The sequence below is a fragment of the Magnolia sinica genome, chromosome 1, assembly GCF_029962835.1.
Source record: "Magnolia sinica isolate HGM2019 chromosome 1, MsV1, whole genome shotgun sequence".
In the NCBI taxonomy this organism is placed as follows: domain Eukaryota; kingdom Viridiplantae; phylum Streptophyta; class Magnoliopsida; order Magnoliales; family Magnoliaceae; genus Magnolia; species Magnolia sinica.
In genome coordinates, this window is record NC_080573.1 from 18,819,676 (window position 1) to 18,838,338 (window position 18,663).

The window sequence follows — 18,663 nt, forward strand, 5'->3', positions numbered from 1 at the left end:
ATTTAGGTTTTTGTATTAAGTTGTTCTTGGTGACTAGGAGTGGATTAAATTTAAGTGAATTTTACAAAATACTATTTAATTAATATCACTTTTATTAAACTACCTTATTAATCAAGATAATTGTCAATGGCCTTCCTTCTATTATTTTTCTTTCATTTCCATGTGTGTGTGTGTGGGTGCCCCCACCCACACACACATGATAGAAATGAAAGAAAATGTCAAAATGCCCACCAACGTGTACTGGTGTTGACGTGGCAAAGTTCCGTGGACCTCAACATGATTATATCCACACCGTTTATCCATTTTGTCCAATCATTTTAGGGCATGACCCTTAAAAGGAGGCAATTCCAAAGCTCAAGTAGACCACATTCAGAAAATAGTGGGGAGAATGATGCCCACTGTTGAAACCTTCTTAGGACTACCATGATGCTAATTTTCCATCCAATCAGATAATAATATCAGGTATGAATAGCGATTACTGGTCGAGTTACTGGATTTCATAATTTTGTTTGTGCCCCGGACTCTTTCCAATATTTGATGGGCTGCTATATGCCTGTTGGCTTAAGAAGGTGGATAAGTGTGAGAACAATTTCATAACCTCTATCCTTATCTCTTCGTGCTGAACCAGAACCTGGCATGTTGGGCATTTCAATTGATGAAAGTGTGGATTATGCGTTTCTTAATGGATGCGTGGGAAAAAACGAAAAACTAACCTTTTAACTACAACTGTCAAGATTGTAGGCACAGCGACTCACTTGCCCGAACTTCCAATCTGCTGTCGCACTACTAATGTACCAAGGTGAACATTAGGTTTCCTTTGTTTGAATAAACTCCGCCGCCCATTAGTTAGTTTACATTACAAGGTCAACCAAGCCAGAACAAACCGTCATGGTCACGACATGTTGTTTGTTGATATTGACTATGGAGTTTGACGGAGTTTAGCTTACTTCATCCATAAATCTAGAAAGTGGCTCCTATTGACTGAAGGTTCTTCGGTTTCCTTTAGAATGAAAGTCGCTATGAAGCCCCTACTACTTTGATTCAAAAGGCGAACAGCTCCCTCCCTTATAGTCGTATGGGGTGGGGTGCTTGTGGAAAGCTGCCTTGGATATTAGGAATTCCTCGAACAAAAAAAGAGAGGCAAAGTCCAATATTTGATGAAGATCTTTCTATAAATAGATAGGAATGAGTGTTCAATATAAGTAGGGGATAGATTCAAAACTTTTTGCCCCTCAAGAAGTTTTGAATGGTAGACATTCATTTTTTAACTTGATCAACCTTGTAGCCCACCTAATGAAAGGTCTTTCTAAGTTTTGGCATTAGCATAGGCCAAGTGGGGTCAACATGATGAACGGGCCCACTTCTATCATACAAATGAGCCAAACCTGATCTTTGAGAGAGAGCTTGGTGGATAGAGACAGAGGGACGTCAGGATATGGTGGGGAGAGAGGGAAAGATTGAGAGCAGATTAGGTGCTCCCCAGCCTCACCCAAGAGGGTCCGCCCTTACGGTGCGGTGCACCTCGATCTATGTATTTATATTTACTTAGTCCATCCATATTGCTGGATCATTATAGGTCATGAGCCCAAAAATGAATCAGATCGAAATTTCAGATGGACCACACCATAGAAAACAACGGTGATTGACCATTAACACCTTCTCGTGGGTCATAAGAGTTTTGGATCAAGCTGATATTCGCTTTTGCCCTTTATTGTATGACCTTATCAACAATTTGGATGGAAAATAATATTCAGGTGGTATGCTCCCACCTTTCTTTAATAATAATAATAATAATAATAATAATAATATATATATATATATATATATAAAATAATTTGGATGGAAAATAAACATTACGGGAACGTTACAGCAGGCCTTAGGATGTTTTCAATGGTGCAACATTTTAACCACTACTGTTTCTCATAGTATTGTCCACCTAAGATTTGGATATCTTTTATTTTTAAGATCATGCCCTAAAATAAGTTGACAAATGATGTAGAATGGGTCGCAGACTCATTCGTGACTAAGATGGATTGAATAAAAGAAGCCAAGAAGGATCGAACGCACTCAGTATAGTTTGACCAATTGACAAATTTGGTCAATAGGTCAAAATTCCTTCAATAATTCTACATTGGTTGCTAGCTGATTTCTATCGGTTTAAATAAGTCTAAATATTGTTCCAGATTGCTTGCTGACTGATTTATGTTAGTTTAGATAGGTCGGCAAATCTTGTTGACAGGTCAAAATCTAGTTCAACAGGTAGATAGATCAGGTTGACAGGTCGAAAATCATAGAATTTTCGGTTTAAATCTCTGGACAATTTTTTGTTGTTTCAACAGGTCGACGGATGAGGAAAATTTACACGATCTTTTAAATTTATTTCTTAGTTTGATTAGAACTTTTTGATTATGTTTTTAGGATTTGTTTAGAGTTATTTAAAGGGGTTAAACTACTTTTATTATGGATTCAATTAATGAACTTCTTAAGAATTTTCTTATTTTCTCTCGTGGATTCAAGAAACCACTCATAGATTCAAGAGTGCCATGTGGATTCAAGGTATTTATTAATCGAGGAAGACGGTAATCGACCTCATCATGTCCTTCCTTGCGTCAATTGGTATCAGAGAGAGGCTGACCTCATCATGTCCTTCCTTACGTCAATTGGTATCAGAGAGAGGCTTTCTCCTTAAATATATGGCTTCTAACAACGGGTAGGGCATTCCTATAGACGGTACTCCAGGATATTTTTCCTTAACAGTGGTGGGTTTCAAAGTGACTGTTCACTACCCCAAGTATAGGGTTGTGATGTAGTAATAATCTCGGTAAGACCGAGGTCGAATCCACGGGGATTACACCTTATACCTAATCTTGAAGTTAAAGTAACTTCAACTAGAACTAGGCGAAGATGTAATCTAAATCAGAGAGAATTAAGGGAATAATTGTGAATTTAATTAACTAAACTTTGTAAAATTCAAAGGTGGGAAACTAGGGTTTCCAAGGATCCAATTGTAGAGATTAGGGAGATTTACGCTTGATTCTAGAACACAACTGGATTTTGAGTCCCATCTTTATCCAGTTGGAGGATATAACCATAAAAATCAAATATGAACTCATTTGATCCAGTTTTCAAGAGATGAGAGGTATGAGAATTAGACTTAATTCTATTACAAAACCATACCCATGAGACAAAGTATACAATAGAATTTAACTAATCCACATCCAATCTGAGAGAGTTATGAATGTAGGGAAGGGTTCTGTTATCTTACTATGCCTGTGAGGCGATGGTGAACAACAGGGTTCCTATGGCCATAACCTTTATAAATGCATAGAAAATTCTCAAAGATATCGCAGATCCATTGTAATTTAAGTCACAACAAACCATTAAAAACTATGAATATTCCATATAATCAAACTAGAATCAAAATCAGTTCAACTTAAACCTGAATCAGAGGCATAAAGAAAAGTCTCCCATCAAACTACAAGCTTCACCTCTTAGCCCTACCTAAGAGATTTAGCCTGACATAGTCATGATCAAGCTAAATCTCAAATAAACATTAAGGAAAATAAAGAAGAAAAGAAGGAGAAAAGAAGAAAACTGCCCAGCCATTCACCCTCTCTCTCTCTCTCTCTCTCTCTATCTGTCTTCCCATGCTCCACTGCCCAAAGATATGCCCCTTCACGTCCTCCCTCTCCTTTTATAGAGCAGGAAGGGCAAGGTCGATGGCTGAAGTCGGTGTTCTCTTACGCAGCACCGTGCGCAAGAAAGAAACGCAAGAACCTACGTTTGGATTGAGTTTCAAGATGGCACACGGCCAAGAAACCTGTTTTAGCTCCATGGTTAGGGTAAAGACCCCCTAACCGATCTTTTGGACGGTTCAGATCATCCAACCGACCACAAACGGTGGTCCACAACACCCCGCAACTCCGGACGCATCCGGACATACGTAAACCTTACGCAGATGCGCTGACATGTTCGGTGGGCCCCACAGAGATGTTTTCAGCAAAATCCACCACTCTCATTAGATTCCTAGCAAAAAAACAGTCAGAAAGGAATGGTTTTGGTCGAGTTTTTGTGCGGTCCACTGTATCAAATCAACTTCCAGTCGAACGCTGTCTACTCGCTGGATGCCCTGCGCAAGAAGGGTCGGGTCAGCCTGACTTTGATGGGCTACCCGACCGGTACACGTCCAGTGCACCCGGATTGTGTGCACGCCATGTTCAGGTGGGGTCCATCATGATACATGTTGGAAATCCGCTCCGTCCATCCATTTTGTCACTCATTTAAGGGGTTTAGACTAAAATTGAAGCATATCCAAATATCAAGTGGGCCCCAGATCAGTATTTTAGGGGCTGATCTGTCCGTTGGGCCACTTCTACAAGGATTTAATGATTAAAATTTGATGTGTACAGTTAATTTAGGGTCCTCAGGCCAGATATAAAGTTTCGAGCCAAACGGATAGTGGGAACCTTGTGATCTTGCATTCTGGATGATTTTTCGGCCTCTTCATCGTTGATCACTTGATTTTCTCGGACCTTTCGCATATAAATTCTTCGATCTTGGTCCTTTATGGTCCGTCCCTTGGCTTGGTAATTTCTGAGCGTTAAATCCATGCTTTTAATACCCTTTTTCAGTTCAGGTTCCTAAATTCACCTTGTATTACAAACATGATTAAAATAGGGCGTTAACAATATCATGTTCGTAAAATCAGGTAATAATTGAGGTCTAATATACAATATTTGACCCTCAACAGTGACATAATGAGAGAATCGACAAGGGCTGCAGGCTGTCATCGATCGCATAACGGAGGCTCTAGGGCAGCTCCATATTCGTGGCGCTGATCCACCCCCCGTAGGTACGAAAATTTGTGATTATGCCGATTGTAGGGAGATGCCGGTAGTAAACTGTAGGATCATGCCTGAGGAGGTGGGATCTAGTGATGAGGAGATCGATGACATGATCCTCCAATATATCGAAAAAGGTGACGATCGAGTAGATCGGGCAGATTGAGAATTCATGATGAAAGTCGATCTTCCTAACTTCAATGGGTAATTTCATATTGAGGTTTTCCTCGATTGGCTTTTTGAAGTTGGGCTATTCTTCGACTATATGGAAATTCCTGAAGCAAAGAAGGTTGAGCTTGTGGCTTAAAAGTTGAAGGGCGAAGCTTAAGCTTGGTGGGAGCAACTTCATCTCGTACGGACGAGATAGATGACAGCACCGATCTACATATGGTAGTGGATGGAGCAGTTGCATGCTGTGTGTGCGATTCTTCCCTAATGACTACGATCAGGTATTGTTCCAACAATACTAAAGTTGTAGGCAGAGTACTCGGTCGGTGAGAGATTACGTAGAAGAATTCTACTGCTTCGAGGCATGGAACGATTTGGTCGAAACTGAATCACTACAAGTTGCCCAATTCAATGGTAGATTGTGTATTGTAATCCAGGATCGGATTCAAATGCAACATGTGGATGATAAATGAAGCGATCAAATTCGCCACTTGAGCGGAAGCGCAACTTGAGTATCCCAACACACAGACTTATCTTATCATTAGGGTCACCGCGGTGAGTCCATCCCAGGGAGCTTCAAAGGCCAAACGAAAAAAACCTGTAAGGGTGCACTCAACCTCCTACACCCGTGAACTGGGATTCGGGAAGCGGGCAGGTTAGACCCCAAAGGGGCGTGACCACTGTTGTCAGTCTAGGTAGGATCTCAAACCTCTATGGTTGGCCAAGGCCCAACCATTGTTATCGTTGTGGCCAACCAGGTCACTTATCAAACACTTGCCCCCAACAACAAGTTTCTAACATCGCCATCAATGATGGTAGTACTAGAAACGTCAATGAAGACTTAGATGTTGATGAATTGGAGCACATCACAAAGGATGAAGAGGACAGATTGGGTTACGCATGATCATTGTGATTCGCTCGTTGTGAGGCGACTATTGTATGCACCAAGGAAGAAGGTGGACCCATAGCGATACAACATTTTTTGAACTAGGTGTATGGTGAATCGAAAGGTCTGTGATGTGATTATCGACAGTGGAAGCAATGAGAACATCATTTCTAAGTTCATGGTGGAGAAATTACAACTGAAAATAGAGCGTCATCCCTCCCTGTACGCGATTGGTTGGATTAAGAAGGTCAGTGAAACAAAGGTAATTGAACAATGCACGATAACTTTTTCAATTGACAAACATTATAAAATCCAAGTTGTGTGTGGCGTTGTTGATATGGAGGCCTGTCACATTCTACTGGGTCCTCCAACTGTGGCGCCACTCATAGAGGATGAGATAATGTGTACGTTTTCGTCAAGGACATCCAGAAAACCATACTAGACCCTATGGACCTAGAAGAGTGTTGAGGGTTAAATATTGCATATTAGATCCCATTTATTACCTGGATTTATGAGCATGATACTGTTTAATGCCTTATTTTAATCGTGTTTGTATTGCAAGGCGAATTTACGACTGTGGACTAAAAAATGGTACTAAAAACGTGGATTTGATGCTCTGAAGTTACCAAGGCAAAGGAAGGACCCCAGGGGACCGAGATTGATAGATTTACATGCCAGAGATCCGAGAAAATCAAGAAACTGAAGCTCAAGTGGCCTAAAAAGGGTCCCAAATGCGAGATCATAGGGTTCCCATCATCCAGTTGGATCGATACTTCATATATGGCCTGAGGACCACAAATTAACCGTACACGTGAAATTTAAGTCCTTGGATCCCTACGGAAGTGGCCCAACGGCTAGATCAGCCCATGAATTGTCAATCTGGGACCCACCTGACATCTGGATATGCTTCACTTTTAGTCTCAACCCATTAATTAAGGTGGAAAAATGGTTGGATGGAGCAGATTTCACATATACATCAAGGTGGGACCCACCTTATGTGAATTGGAGTGCACAGTGGCTGAGCACTCGCAAAGCACCAAACCAGAAGCTCGGTCAACAAAGCTTTGACCGAGCTTTCCTATTTTTTTAAGGATTTGGAATCCTTCTCCCACGTGCGAATGCTTAAACAGAGCGTGCGGAGGAATTTTTGATGGGCCACCATTCTGGATCAAACGTTCAATCTGGACCGTCCGTTCGTTTCAGAAGGGAAAACCGATCGTACACATGAATTTTTTCGGAATCAATGCTTGCACATGCAGGAAAACCTCGATCAAACGTAGGTCGGACGGTAGAATAGGAACTCTGGTGGGCCACATAAAATCCAATCCAAAAACATCCATACTCGAATGGATTTTCAACGTGAATCTAATGGATGGCGTAGATTTCGTGAAAAAAATACGAAGTGGGCCCCACCATGCATCAGCACAGCCCCTGTTTCGCGTCCGGACGCTGCACGGCTTTTGCGATTGTTGCGTGATCTTGACGGTGATCGGATAGTCGATCTGGACCGTCCATCATGTAGTATTGCCAAAAACGTCCGAGGGGATGTCATGTTTTTAGAAATAAAGCAAGGAAGTGGGGAGTAAAGGGCGTTGTCTTCTTGACTGCGTAACAAGATTTACGTAGAGGAGTCCGTCCTGGATTTCGCAGCAGCTGTGCTTCGCATATCCACCGACTTCAGCTGCATAGGAATTCACCGACATCACGCAGCCACTGCCTCCATCAGCCTATAAAGAAAGACGTGAGAAAGAGGAGGATCCAATCTTTAAAGGGGTGCAGCCGTGGAGCATTGAAGAGAGAGAGAGTAATATTTATTTTTATTTGTTCTTTTTATGTTGAGCCTAATCATATTAGGCTAAACCTCTTAGCTAGGGCTAAGAGGTGAAGCCTGTAGCGTGATGGGAGACTTTTTGCTATGTCTTTTGTTTAGACTGAATTGATGTTGATTTTGATTTAATTAAAGGAATGTTTTTAGTTTTTAATGGTCTGTTGTGACTAAAATTACAATGGGTCTGCGATGACTTTGAACATATTCCTTCCCTTATTTTGATTATGACGTCAGGAAGCTCTGTTGTTCGCCATCGTCTCTTAGGCATAGTTGGATGTCGGTACCCTTCCTAGCCTTCATATCATGTCGTTTGGTTGATAATTAGTTTAATTCTGTTATTTACTTTGTTTCCTGGGCATGGTTTGGTGATGGAATCCATTCTAGTTCATATACCTTTCATCTCTTAAAAACTATATCAACGGAAGTTCAGTCTAATTTTCATGATTACACCCTTCAACTGGATGAAGATGGACTCTAAGTCCAGTTGAGTTTCTGATGCAGGTATAAGATCTCCCTAATCTCTATAAGTGGATCCTCTAAATCCCTAGTTTCCTTCCTCTAAATTTCTTAAGTTTTAGATCTGTATTTCACTATTATTTCTCAAAATCATTCGATTTAGATTTCATCTTAATCTAGTTCTAATTCTAGTGAGTTTCAGATTACGTACAGGTTTCAGTCCCTTGGGATTCGACCCCGGTCTTACCGAGTTTATTACTACATCACAACCCTATACTTGGAGAGTGAACAAGTTTTTGGCACCGTTGCCGGGGACTGACGGTTTCGTTTTCTGAAATTAACTAGTTTTAGAATTAGTTTAAGATTAGAATTTTTCTAACTTTAGGTTTAGGTTTTTCTGATTTTTAGAAACTAACCTGTTTTCCTGTTTTATAGGATCCTGACATAAACTTCTAAATTGGTAGTCCCTTTCTAATTCCTCTACTTTTTCTAATTTTAGAATTAGGGTTTGAGTTTTAGAAATTTTCTAATTCTAGTATTTTTCTATTTTTAGAAAATAGTCTATTTTTAAAAACTTTCCTCTTTTGTTTTTAGAAACTAGGTTAGTTATTTCCCTTTTAGAAATTCTTTCTAATTTTAGAAACTAACTTAGCTTCTAGGTTTAGAGAACTTTCCTTTTTAGAAACTAACTTTCTATTTTTTTTTGTAGGAACTTTCTAACTTTAGACTTTCTATTTTAGAAATTAATCTCTTTGTTTTCTTTTGCAGGATCTTAACATAGGAACTTCTCATTTGGTATCATCTTTCTAACTTCTCCTCTTACTTTCTGTACTTTTCTAATTTTAGATTTAGATTCTTCTTTTAAGTAACTTTCTATTTTCTAGTTTTAGAAATTTTTCCCTTTTTTAGAAACTAACTTTCTATTTTTTATTGTTAGTAACTTTCTAATTCTAACTCTCTTAGAATCTAACTTTGTTTCCTAATTTATTTTTAGAAATTTTCTACTTGTAGACTTTTTAAAAAACTAACCTTCCTATTTCGTAGGCTTTTAAGATAGAAATTTCTAATTCGGTAAGCTCTTTCTCTACCTTCTATTTTTCAGATCTCTTTTAGTAACTTACTTTCTAGTTTAGGACTTTCCTAATTTATTTTAGAAAATTTCACATTCCTTTAGGAATTTCTTCTTTTAGAAACTAGTTTACTTCTATCTTTCTTTTTAAGGATTTTCTAATTCTAGACATTCTCTTTAGAAACTGACTTTTTTTTTTCTTTTGCAGGTTTTTAACTGAGGGACTCCAATTTGGTAACTTCTTTCCAACCCTCTCTTTCTTTCTAGATTTTCTTTTCCTTTGTTAGTATTAGGTTTTGAATTTGATTGAGGGCTGCGAGTGTTTCATGCCCAAGTGGGCCCGTGACAACACTCGACGTCTCTTGACTGAAGGAGGATTGGTTGAGGGGTTAACTATCCATCGCAGAACTAAACATCACTCGAAATCCCCTGAATTAATTGAAGTGATGGCTGAAAACCAACCTCTTCTACCGCAACCTAGGGTGGAGGATATTCAGGATGAGAATGAGGTGCATCAAACACCCCCGCCTTGTACTTTACGAGATTATTTACAACCAGTGGGGGTGAGTACGCCCTCATGCATGATTTTTTTCTGAAAATACAGGGCATATGGACATCAAGCCAGGGGTTATCCAACTCCTTCCTAAGTTCCATGGACTTGAATATGAAGAACCATATCTACATTTGAAAGAGTTTGACGAGATCATAGCCACTTTATATTTTCAAAATGTGTCTGAGGACACAGTCAGGCTGAAACTCTTTCCTTTTTCCTTGAAGGAGAAGGCTAAGACATGGTTACATTCACTGCGTCCTAGATGCATTGGCAAATGGAATGATATGCAAAGGGAATTTATAAAGAAATTTTTTCCACATCATAAAACGATTACCCTTAGAAAAGCAATCATGAACTTTACCCAAAAGGAGGATGAAATATTTTACCAATGTTGGGAAAAGTTTAAGGATTTAGTCAGTTCATGCCCACAACATGGCTTTGAAATGTGGCGCATTACAAATTTTTTCTACAATGGATTGACATATTCCATGCGCCAAATGTTCAAGACAATGTGTAATGGAGAATTCATTAATAAAAATGTCGACGAGGTATGGGATTACCTTGATAGTCTTGCTGAAAAAACACAATCATGGGATTATTACCCAAAATCGAACACCACGTCTAGGTTGACTCAATTCAAGGAGAAAGGTGGATTGTATCTCTTGAAAGAAGAGGATGATCTCAAGTATAAAGTGACTACGCTCATAAGAAAATTTGAGACCATAGAAGGAAAGAAGGATAAGGTTAATGAAAGTGTTTGCGGCATCTGTGATTACAACATTCATACAACTGAAAATTATCCTACGATACCCGTCTTTTGAGAAGTGTTGAATGAACAATCCAATGCCGTAAATACTTATTGAAGACCTTTCAATGGGCCGACTTCTAATACGTACAATCCTGGTTGGAAAAATCATCCAAACTTTAGTTGGAGAAATGGACAAATTGCGACCCCTCAAAGTTTTTTCAATCAAAATCCAAATCACAAAAAACCTCAAGAAGAACCGGTTCAAAATTCTATGCAAGAGCTGACCCAGGCAATGTGAGATTTTATGCAAAAGATGGATTCACGTATGATGGTTATAGAAAAGGGGATACTTCCTGCACAACCGCTCCCCAATCCTAAACCGCATTACGAGATAAGTAATCTCAGCTCTTCAAATCAAATGGAGTACGCTAAATCCATCACCACTCTTAGGAGTGGGAAGATCATTGATAAAACCCTTCTGGTTAGGCATGAAAAGACTCAAGAACCAGAAGAGGACAACAATGATGGATCTAGTGAGGCCCCATAAAAATTAGAACCAGAACTTTTAGAAAAGCCAATTACTCCATTTCCCCAACGGTTGGTCGCACCAAAACCTCTCTCTAACTCTCAGGATATCCTATAGGTGTTGAAACAAGTAAAAGTCAATATTCCTCTACTTGATGTCGTAAAACAGATACTTTCATATACCAAATTCTTGAAAGACTTATGCACGACCAAACGACGGCAGAGTATTTAAAAGAAGATCTTCTTGACTGAGAAAGTGAGTGTCATCCTAAAGCAAGACGTGCCACAGAAATTCAAAGATCCCAGTAGCCCAACCATATCATGTGTAAACGGGGACCATCGAATTAATCACGCACTTCTTGACTTAAGAGCGAGCGTCAATCTGATTCCCTACTCAGTATACAAACAGTTAGGTTTGAGTGAATTAAAATCCACCCTAACCACACTACAACTTGCTGATTGCTCTGTTAGTGTACCAAGAGGAATAATTGAGGATGTGTTGGTCTAAGTTGATAGATTTTACTACCCTGTAGATTTTATCATCCTGGACACCAAACCTATCAATAACATGAGCACTCAGATTCCCATCATTCTTGGTCGCCCATTCCTTGCCATTTCAAATGCAATTATCAATTGCAGGAATGATGTCATGACTATGTCTTTTGGGAATATGACATTGGAGTCAAACATCTTTTTCAATAACAGCAGAAACTTAGAGGATGATGACGATTTCCACGACATTAATATGATTGACTCTTTAGTGGAAGATACGACACCTCTGACTTTATCCTCTAACCCTCTAGCGATGTGCCTGGCCCACTCCCATGATTTTAATGATGACATGATTAGGGAGACATGTGCCTTGCTTGATAATGCACCGATACTTGAAGTTAACCGGTGGAGGTCACAATTTGAAGAATTGTCACAAACCGATGTAGTGCCTCCACCGTCTAACCTCAAGCCACTGAAGCTTGACCTAAAACCTTTGCCCTCTGGTTTGAAATACGCATATTTAGGTCAAGATGAGACATACCCGGTGGTGATCTCTGCCCATCTGAAAAAAGAACAGGAGAGTATGCTCATATCTACTCTCATTGAGCATAAGGAAGCCCTTGGATGGACGATAGCAGACCTCAAGGGAATCGACCCCTCGATTTATACTCACCGCATATATCTTGAGGATAATGAGAAGACCGCTCGGCAATCACAATGTAGACTAAATCCAAACATGAGGGAAGTGGTTAAGGCTGAGGTTCTTAAACTATTGGATGTGGGTATCATATACCCCATATCCGATAGTCAATGGGTGAGTCCAACTCAAGTGGTTTCTAAGAAGTCCGGGATCACCATCATAACCAATGCCAATAATGAACTCGTGCCAACTAGAGTTACTATTGGTTGGAGAATGTGCATTGACTATAGGAAGCTGAATGCCGTCACAAGGAAGGACCACTTTCCTTTGCCCTTCATTGATCAAATCTTGGAAAGGCTAGCTGGTCATTCCTATTACTGTTTCCTTGACGGGTATTCAGGCTACAATCAGATTAAAATCGCCCCTGAGGACCAGGAAAAGACCACATTTACATATCCTTACGACACCTTTACCTACAGAAGGATGTCATTCGGATTATGTAATGCCCCTGCCACCTTTCAGCGATGTATGATGATTATCTTTTCTGACATGGTGGGGAAATATCTAGAGGTCTTCATAGACGATTTCTGTTTTCGGTTCATCCTTCAACGAGTGCTTAGAGAGTCTTAAATGTGTGCTGAAAAGATGTGAAGAAAAGAACTTGGTACTTAATTGGGAGAAGTGTCATTTCATGGTTCATAAGGGAATTGTTCTTGGACATATTATCCCATCCAAAGGAATCGAGGTGGATAAGGTAAAAATTGATCTTATCTCTAACCTACCTCCACCCAAGAACATACGGGACGTGTGATCCTTCTTAGGACACGCTGGGTTTTACAGAAGATTCATAAAGGACTTTAGTCTTATCTCTCGCCCTTTATGTAATCTACTTCAAAAGGATACACCATACGAGTGGACTGAGCCATGTCAGGAAGCTTTCACTAAGCTTAAGGGCATGTTAACTAGTGCACCCATCATACAACCACCCGACTGGGGCATTCCTTTTAAACTTATGTGCGACGCGTCTAATTATGCTCTTAGGGCAGTTCTAGGTCAGAGAAAAGATAAGAAACCTTACGTTATTCATTATGCGAGTAAGACCCTAAATCCTACCCAAGTGAACTACTCGACTACGGAAAAGGAACTCTTGGCCATAGTGTTCGCTTTGGACAAATTTCGGTCTTACTTGATCGGATCCAAGATCATTGTTTACATTGATCATGCGGCGCTCAAGTATCTTTTGTCTAAGAATGATGCTAAGCCCCACCTGATATGATGGATCCTCCTACTCCAGGAATTTGACCTAGAAATAAAAGATAAAAAGAGAGTAGAGAACATAGTGGCTGACTATCTTTCTTGCCTTAATCCCTCTGATTCCTTTGAAACGACACATATCAATGATATGTTCCCTGATGAACAATTGTTCAGAGTCTCCCATTCACCTTGGTTCGTTGATATTGCTAATTATCTTGCCATAGGTTTCATATCGACACATTAAACTACGCAAGATATGAAGAAATTTTTCACCGAGGTGCGCAACTTTTTCTGGGATGATCCATATTTATTTAAATATTGCCCAGACCAAATCTTAAGGAGATGTGTGCCAGACGTTGAGCATTAGAGTGTCATCTCTTTTTGTCATTCACAGGCCTGTGGTGGTCACTTTTCTGTCAAAAAGACCACAGCTAAGATTTTGCAGTGTGGCTTTTACTGGCCCACTATGTTCAGGGACACTCATGAGTTTTGCAAAGCTTGTGAGCGTTGTCAGAAACTGGGATCGTTATCCCGTCGAAATATAATGCCCTTGAATCCTATTCTTATCATTGAGGCATTTGATTGTTGGGGCATTGATTTCATGGGACCATTCCCCTAATCTTTTAGAAATCTATATATTTTGCTCGCTGTAGACTATGTCACTAAATGGGTTGAAGCGATTCCGTGTCGGAATAATGACCATCGCACGGTCATTAAATTCCTAAAAGAGAACATCATTTCCTGATTTGGAACACCTCGAGCTATCATTAGTGATGGGGGCTCACACTTTTGTAATAGGTCATTCGAGAGTTTAATGAAGAAATATAATATCTCTCATAAGGTGAGCACCCTATATCACCCATAGACAAGTGGGCAAGTTGAGATTTCCAATAAGGAGATCAAACACATTTTGGAGAAAACGATTAACCCTGACCGTAAGGATTGGTCAATCCGATCGACTGATGCCTTATAGGCTTATCGTACTGCGTTTAAAACCACTATTGGAATGTCTCCCTTTAGACTTGTTTATGGGAAGGCTTGCCACTTACCTGTGGAGTTGGAACATAGAGCCTACTGGGCAATCAAAAAATTGAATTTCAATCTGGACAACGCTGGCTCGCTATGCAAACTTCAGTTAAATGAACTCGAAGAAATTCAGAACGATGCATACAAGAACTCGAGAATTTATAAGGACAGAATGAAGGTGTTTCATGACCAACGTATTCTACGAAAATTATTCACACCTGGTTAGAAAGTCCTTTTGTATAATTCTCGATTACATCTCTTTCCAGGTAAGCTTCGATCTCGTTAGACTGGCCCTTACATTGTGGTCATTGCGTATCCTCATGGGGCCGTTGAGATAAGAGATCCTGACAATGGTAAGGAGTTTAAAATAAATGGACATCGCTTAAAGCCAGTTGTTGAGAATTTGATTCAGAGGACATGTCCATATCTCTAACTGATCCTGTTTACCAGGATTGATCTCCTTGTCTGATGGAGGTATAGGTAGGTTTCCTGTTTTTATAGGACTATGGTAGTTTATTTTATGCTGTTCTAGGTTAATTTGCTTTCTACATTATTTTAGGATAGTTTTCTTTTGTTGGTTTCTCTCTTGTGCTGACTTGCTTTCATGCTGAGATCTTTGTGTAAAAGCTTCTTGAATCCCTCGTCCAGGTACAATCTTCTCATCACTTCTCATTTACTTTCATTGTCTCATGTACATTGCGAGCATATCTTTTACATTGAGGACAATGTAGATTTTAAGTTGGGGGTGGGAGATTAGGCCTCCTAATCGGTGTTTTCTTGGTCTTAAGTGCGAAAATTGTGAAAATTTTTAAATTTTTCTGAAATTTCGTATGAATTCGAAGTGATTTTGATGACCATATTGGATTTAGAATTACAAGATAAGTGATGTTGAAAATTTATGACTCTTGGATGCAGTTATTTGTTAGATTTTCCAGTTAAGTTTGAATTGTTAATCCATGATTAGAAGTTTTAAATATTGATTGAGTCATGATTTCACAAAACACATCTCGCTTGCACATTAAGGGTTCAGTTCGATATTAAAGGATTAACTTGGTGATCATTAAGCTTGAAAGGAACCAACCTAAGAAATTGAAAGGATTGGTTGAATGGTCTACACCATAGGTTTGCTCCCTATAGGTGTAGATTCAATCCCCCATGGATGATGTGTGAAAAAAGTTGGGTGTACAGTCTTCACCATAGGTTTGCTCCCTATAGGTGAGGATTTGATTCCCTTTATTGGCGTTACTTTTACTAGAAAATTCAAAAGCTAAAAAAATGAAAAGATGAACTGTGAGGCAAGTTTTGGTTATCATGAATTATCTTGTTGGTTACCAATGATATCCTAAAATAAAGAAGTGAATTTTAAGGATGATAAGCCGAGATTGCACAATACGCCCATGAGACTCAATGTTTAGAATTTTTTCTGATTAATGGATTAATATTTTGAATTTAATTATGAAGTTTACCATGAACTTGATTCCAGGAGAAAGTAATGCCCAACATTCATGAATCTTAAAGTTCTAGTATATGGATTGTTTTTCCAAAAACCACTCGAGTTAATAAAAAAAATTGTCATGTAATTCTCAACTTATTTTTCGCATACTTTGCTCGGGACTAGCAAAATGCTGGTTAGAGGTTGTGCTGAGGGTCAAATATTGCATATTAGACCCCATTTACTACCTAGATTTATGAGCATGATACTGTTTAATGCCTTATTTTAATCGTGTTTGTATTGCAAGGCGAATTTACGACTGTGGACTAAAAAATGGTACTAAAAGTGTGGATTTGATGCTCTGAAGTTACCAAGGCAAAGGAAGGACTCTAGGGGACCAAGATTGATAGATTTACACGCTAGAGATCCGAGAAAATCGAGAAACTGAAGCTCAAGTGGCTTAAAAAGGGTCCAAAATGCGAGATCACAGGGTTCCCATCATCCAGTTGGATCGAGACTTCATATATGGCCTGAGGACCACAAATTAACCGTACACGTGAAATTTAAGTCCTTGGATCCCTACGGAAGTGGCCCAACGGCTAGATCAGCCCATGAATTGTCAATCTGGGACCCACCTGACATCTGGATATGCTTCACTTTTAGTCTCAACCCATTAATTAAGGTGGAAAAATGGTTGGATGGGGCAGATTTCACATATACATCAAGGTGGGACCCACCTTATGTGAATGGGAGTGCACAGTGGCTGAGCACTCGCAAAGCACCCAACCAGAAGCTCGGTCAACAAAGCTTTGACTGAGCTTTCCTATTTTTTTTAAGGATTTGGAATCCTTCTTCGGCGTGTGAATGCTCAAACAGAGCGTGCGGAGGAATTTTTGATGGGCCACCATTCTAGATCAAACGTTCAATCTGGACCGTCCATTCGTTCCATAAGGGAAAACCGACTGTACACATGAAGTTTTTCAGAATCAATGCTTGCACATGTAGGAAAACCTCGATCAAACACAGGTCGAATGGTAGAATAGGAACTCTGATGGGCCACACAAAATCCAATCCAAAAACATCCATACCCGAATGGATTTTCGACCCGAATCTAATGGACGGCGTAGATTTCGTGAAAAAAATACGAAGTGGGCCCCACCACGCATCAGCGCAGCCCCTGTTTCGCGTCCAGTTGCTGCACGGCTTTTGCAGTTGTTGCGTGATCTTGACGGTGATCGGATGGTCGATCTGGACCATCCATCATGTAGTTCTGCAAAAAACGTCCCAGGGGATGTCATGTTTTTAGAAAGAAAACAAGGAAGTGGGGAGTAGAGGACGTTGTCTTCTTGACTACGTAACAAGATTTACGCAGAGGAGTCCGTCCTGGATTTCACAGCAGCTGTGCTTCGCACATCCACCGACTTCAGCTGCGTAGGAATTCACCGACATCACGCGGCCACTGCCTCCATCAGCTTATAAAGAAAGATGTGAGAAAGAGGAGGATCCAATCTTTAAAGGGGTGCAGCCGTGGAGCACTAAAGAGAGAGAGAGAGAGTAATATTTATTTTTATTTGTTCTTTTTATGTTGAGCCTAATCACGTCGGGCTAAACCTCTTAGCTAGGGCTAAGAGGTGAAGCCTGTAGCGTAATGGGAGACTTTTTGCTATGCCTTTTATTTAGACTGAATTGATATTGATTTTGATTTAATTAAAGGAATATTTTTAGTTTTTAATGGTCTGTTGTGACTAAAATTACAATGGGTCTGTGATGACTTTGACCATATTCCTTCCCTTATTTTGATTATGACGTCAGGAAGCTCTGTTGTTTGCCATCGTCTCCTAGGCATGGTTGGATGTCGGTACCCTTCCTAACCTTCATATCATGTCGTTTGGTTGGTAATTAGTTTAATTCTGTTGTTTACTTTATTTTCTGGGCATGGTTTGGTGATGGAATCCATTATAGTTCATATACCTTTCATCTCTTAAAAACTATATCAACGGAAGTTCAGTCTAATTTTCATGATTACACCCTTCAACTGGATGAAAATGGACTCTAAGTCCAGTTGAGTTTCTGATGCAGGTATAAGATCTCCCTGATCTTTACAAATGGATCCTTTGAATCTCTAGTTTTCTTCCTCTAAATTTCTTAAGTTTTAGATTAGTATTTCACTATTATTCCTCAAAATTATTCGATTTAGATTTCAGCTTAATCTAGTTCTAGTTCTAGTGAGTTTCAGATTACGTACAGGTTTCAGTCCCTTGGGATTCGACCTTGGTCTTACCGAGTTTATTATTGCATCACAACCCTATACTTGGGGAGTGAACAAAGAGCTACTCAAAACTTCTAAAGTGGAAGCATGTTCTCTCCCAACTATACACGATTTTGTGGAGGAATCCAAAGAAACGGGACAAACCTGTGCATTAATTATAAAAGGAAAAGAACTCGAGACCACCATCATACCTGAGAAAGTAAAACCCTTACTACATAAATTTAAATAAATTTGGCTGGACAACCTTCCTGATGGATTGCCACCCACACGGGATATTCCACATTATATTGACCTTGTCCCAGGGTTCAGCTTGCCCAATTGTCATCAATATCAGATGATTATGAAGGAGTGCGATATTTTACAAGGACAAGTGAAGGAGTTGATCCGTAAAGGTTTATTCCAAGAAAATATGAGCCTATGCGCCGTTCCTACCCTATTAACTCTTAAGAAAGATGAGAGTTGGCACATGTGCATCG

At 39.7% G+C, this 18,663-nt stretch overlaps 1 protein-coding gene and 1 non-coding gene across 6 annotated transcripts in view; one reads left to right on the forward strand and one right to left on the reverse strand.

Moving 5' to 3' along the window:
- The window catches only part of LOC131242079 (disease resistance RPP13-like protein 4), a 115,430-nt gene that overhangs the window by 11,274 nt on the left and 85,493 nt on the right, over positions 1 to 18,663 (forward strand). The window lies entirely within an intron of this gene.
- On the reverse strand, positions 10,134 to 10,240 carry LOC131222375 (small nucleolar RNA R71). Its single transcript, XR_009160021.1, has one exon. It is a non-coding gene; the product is annotated as a small nucleolar RNA R71 (small nucleolar RNA).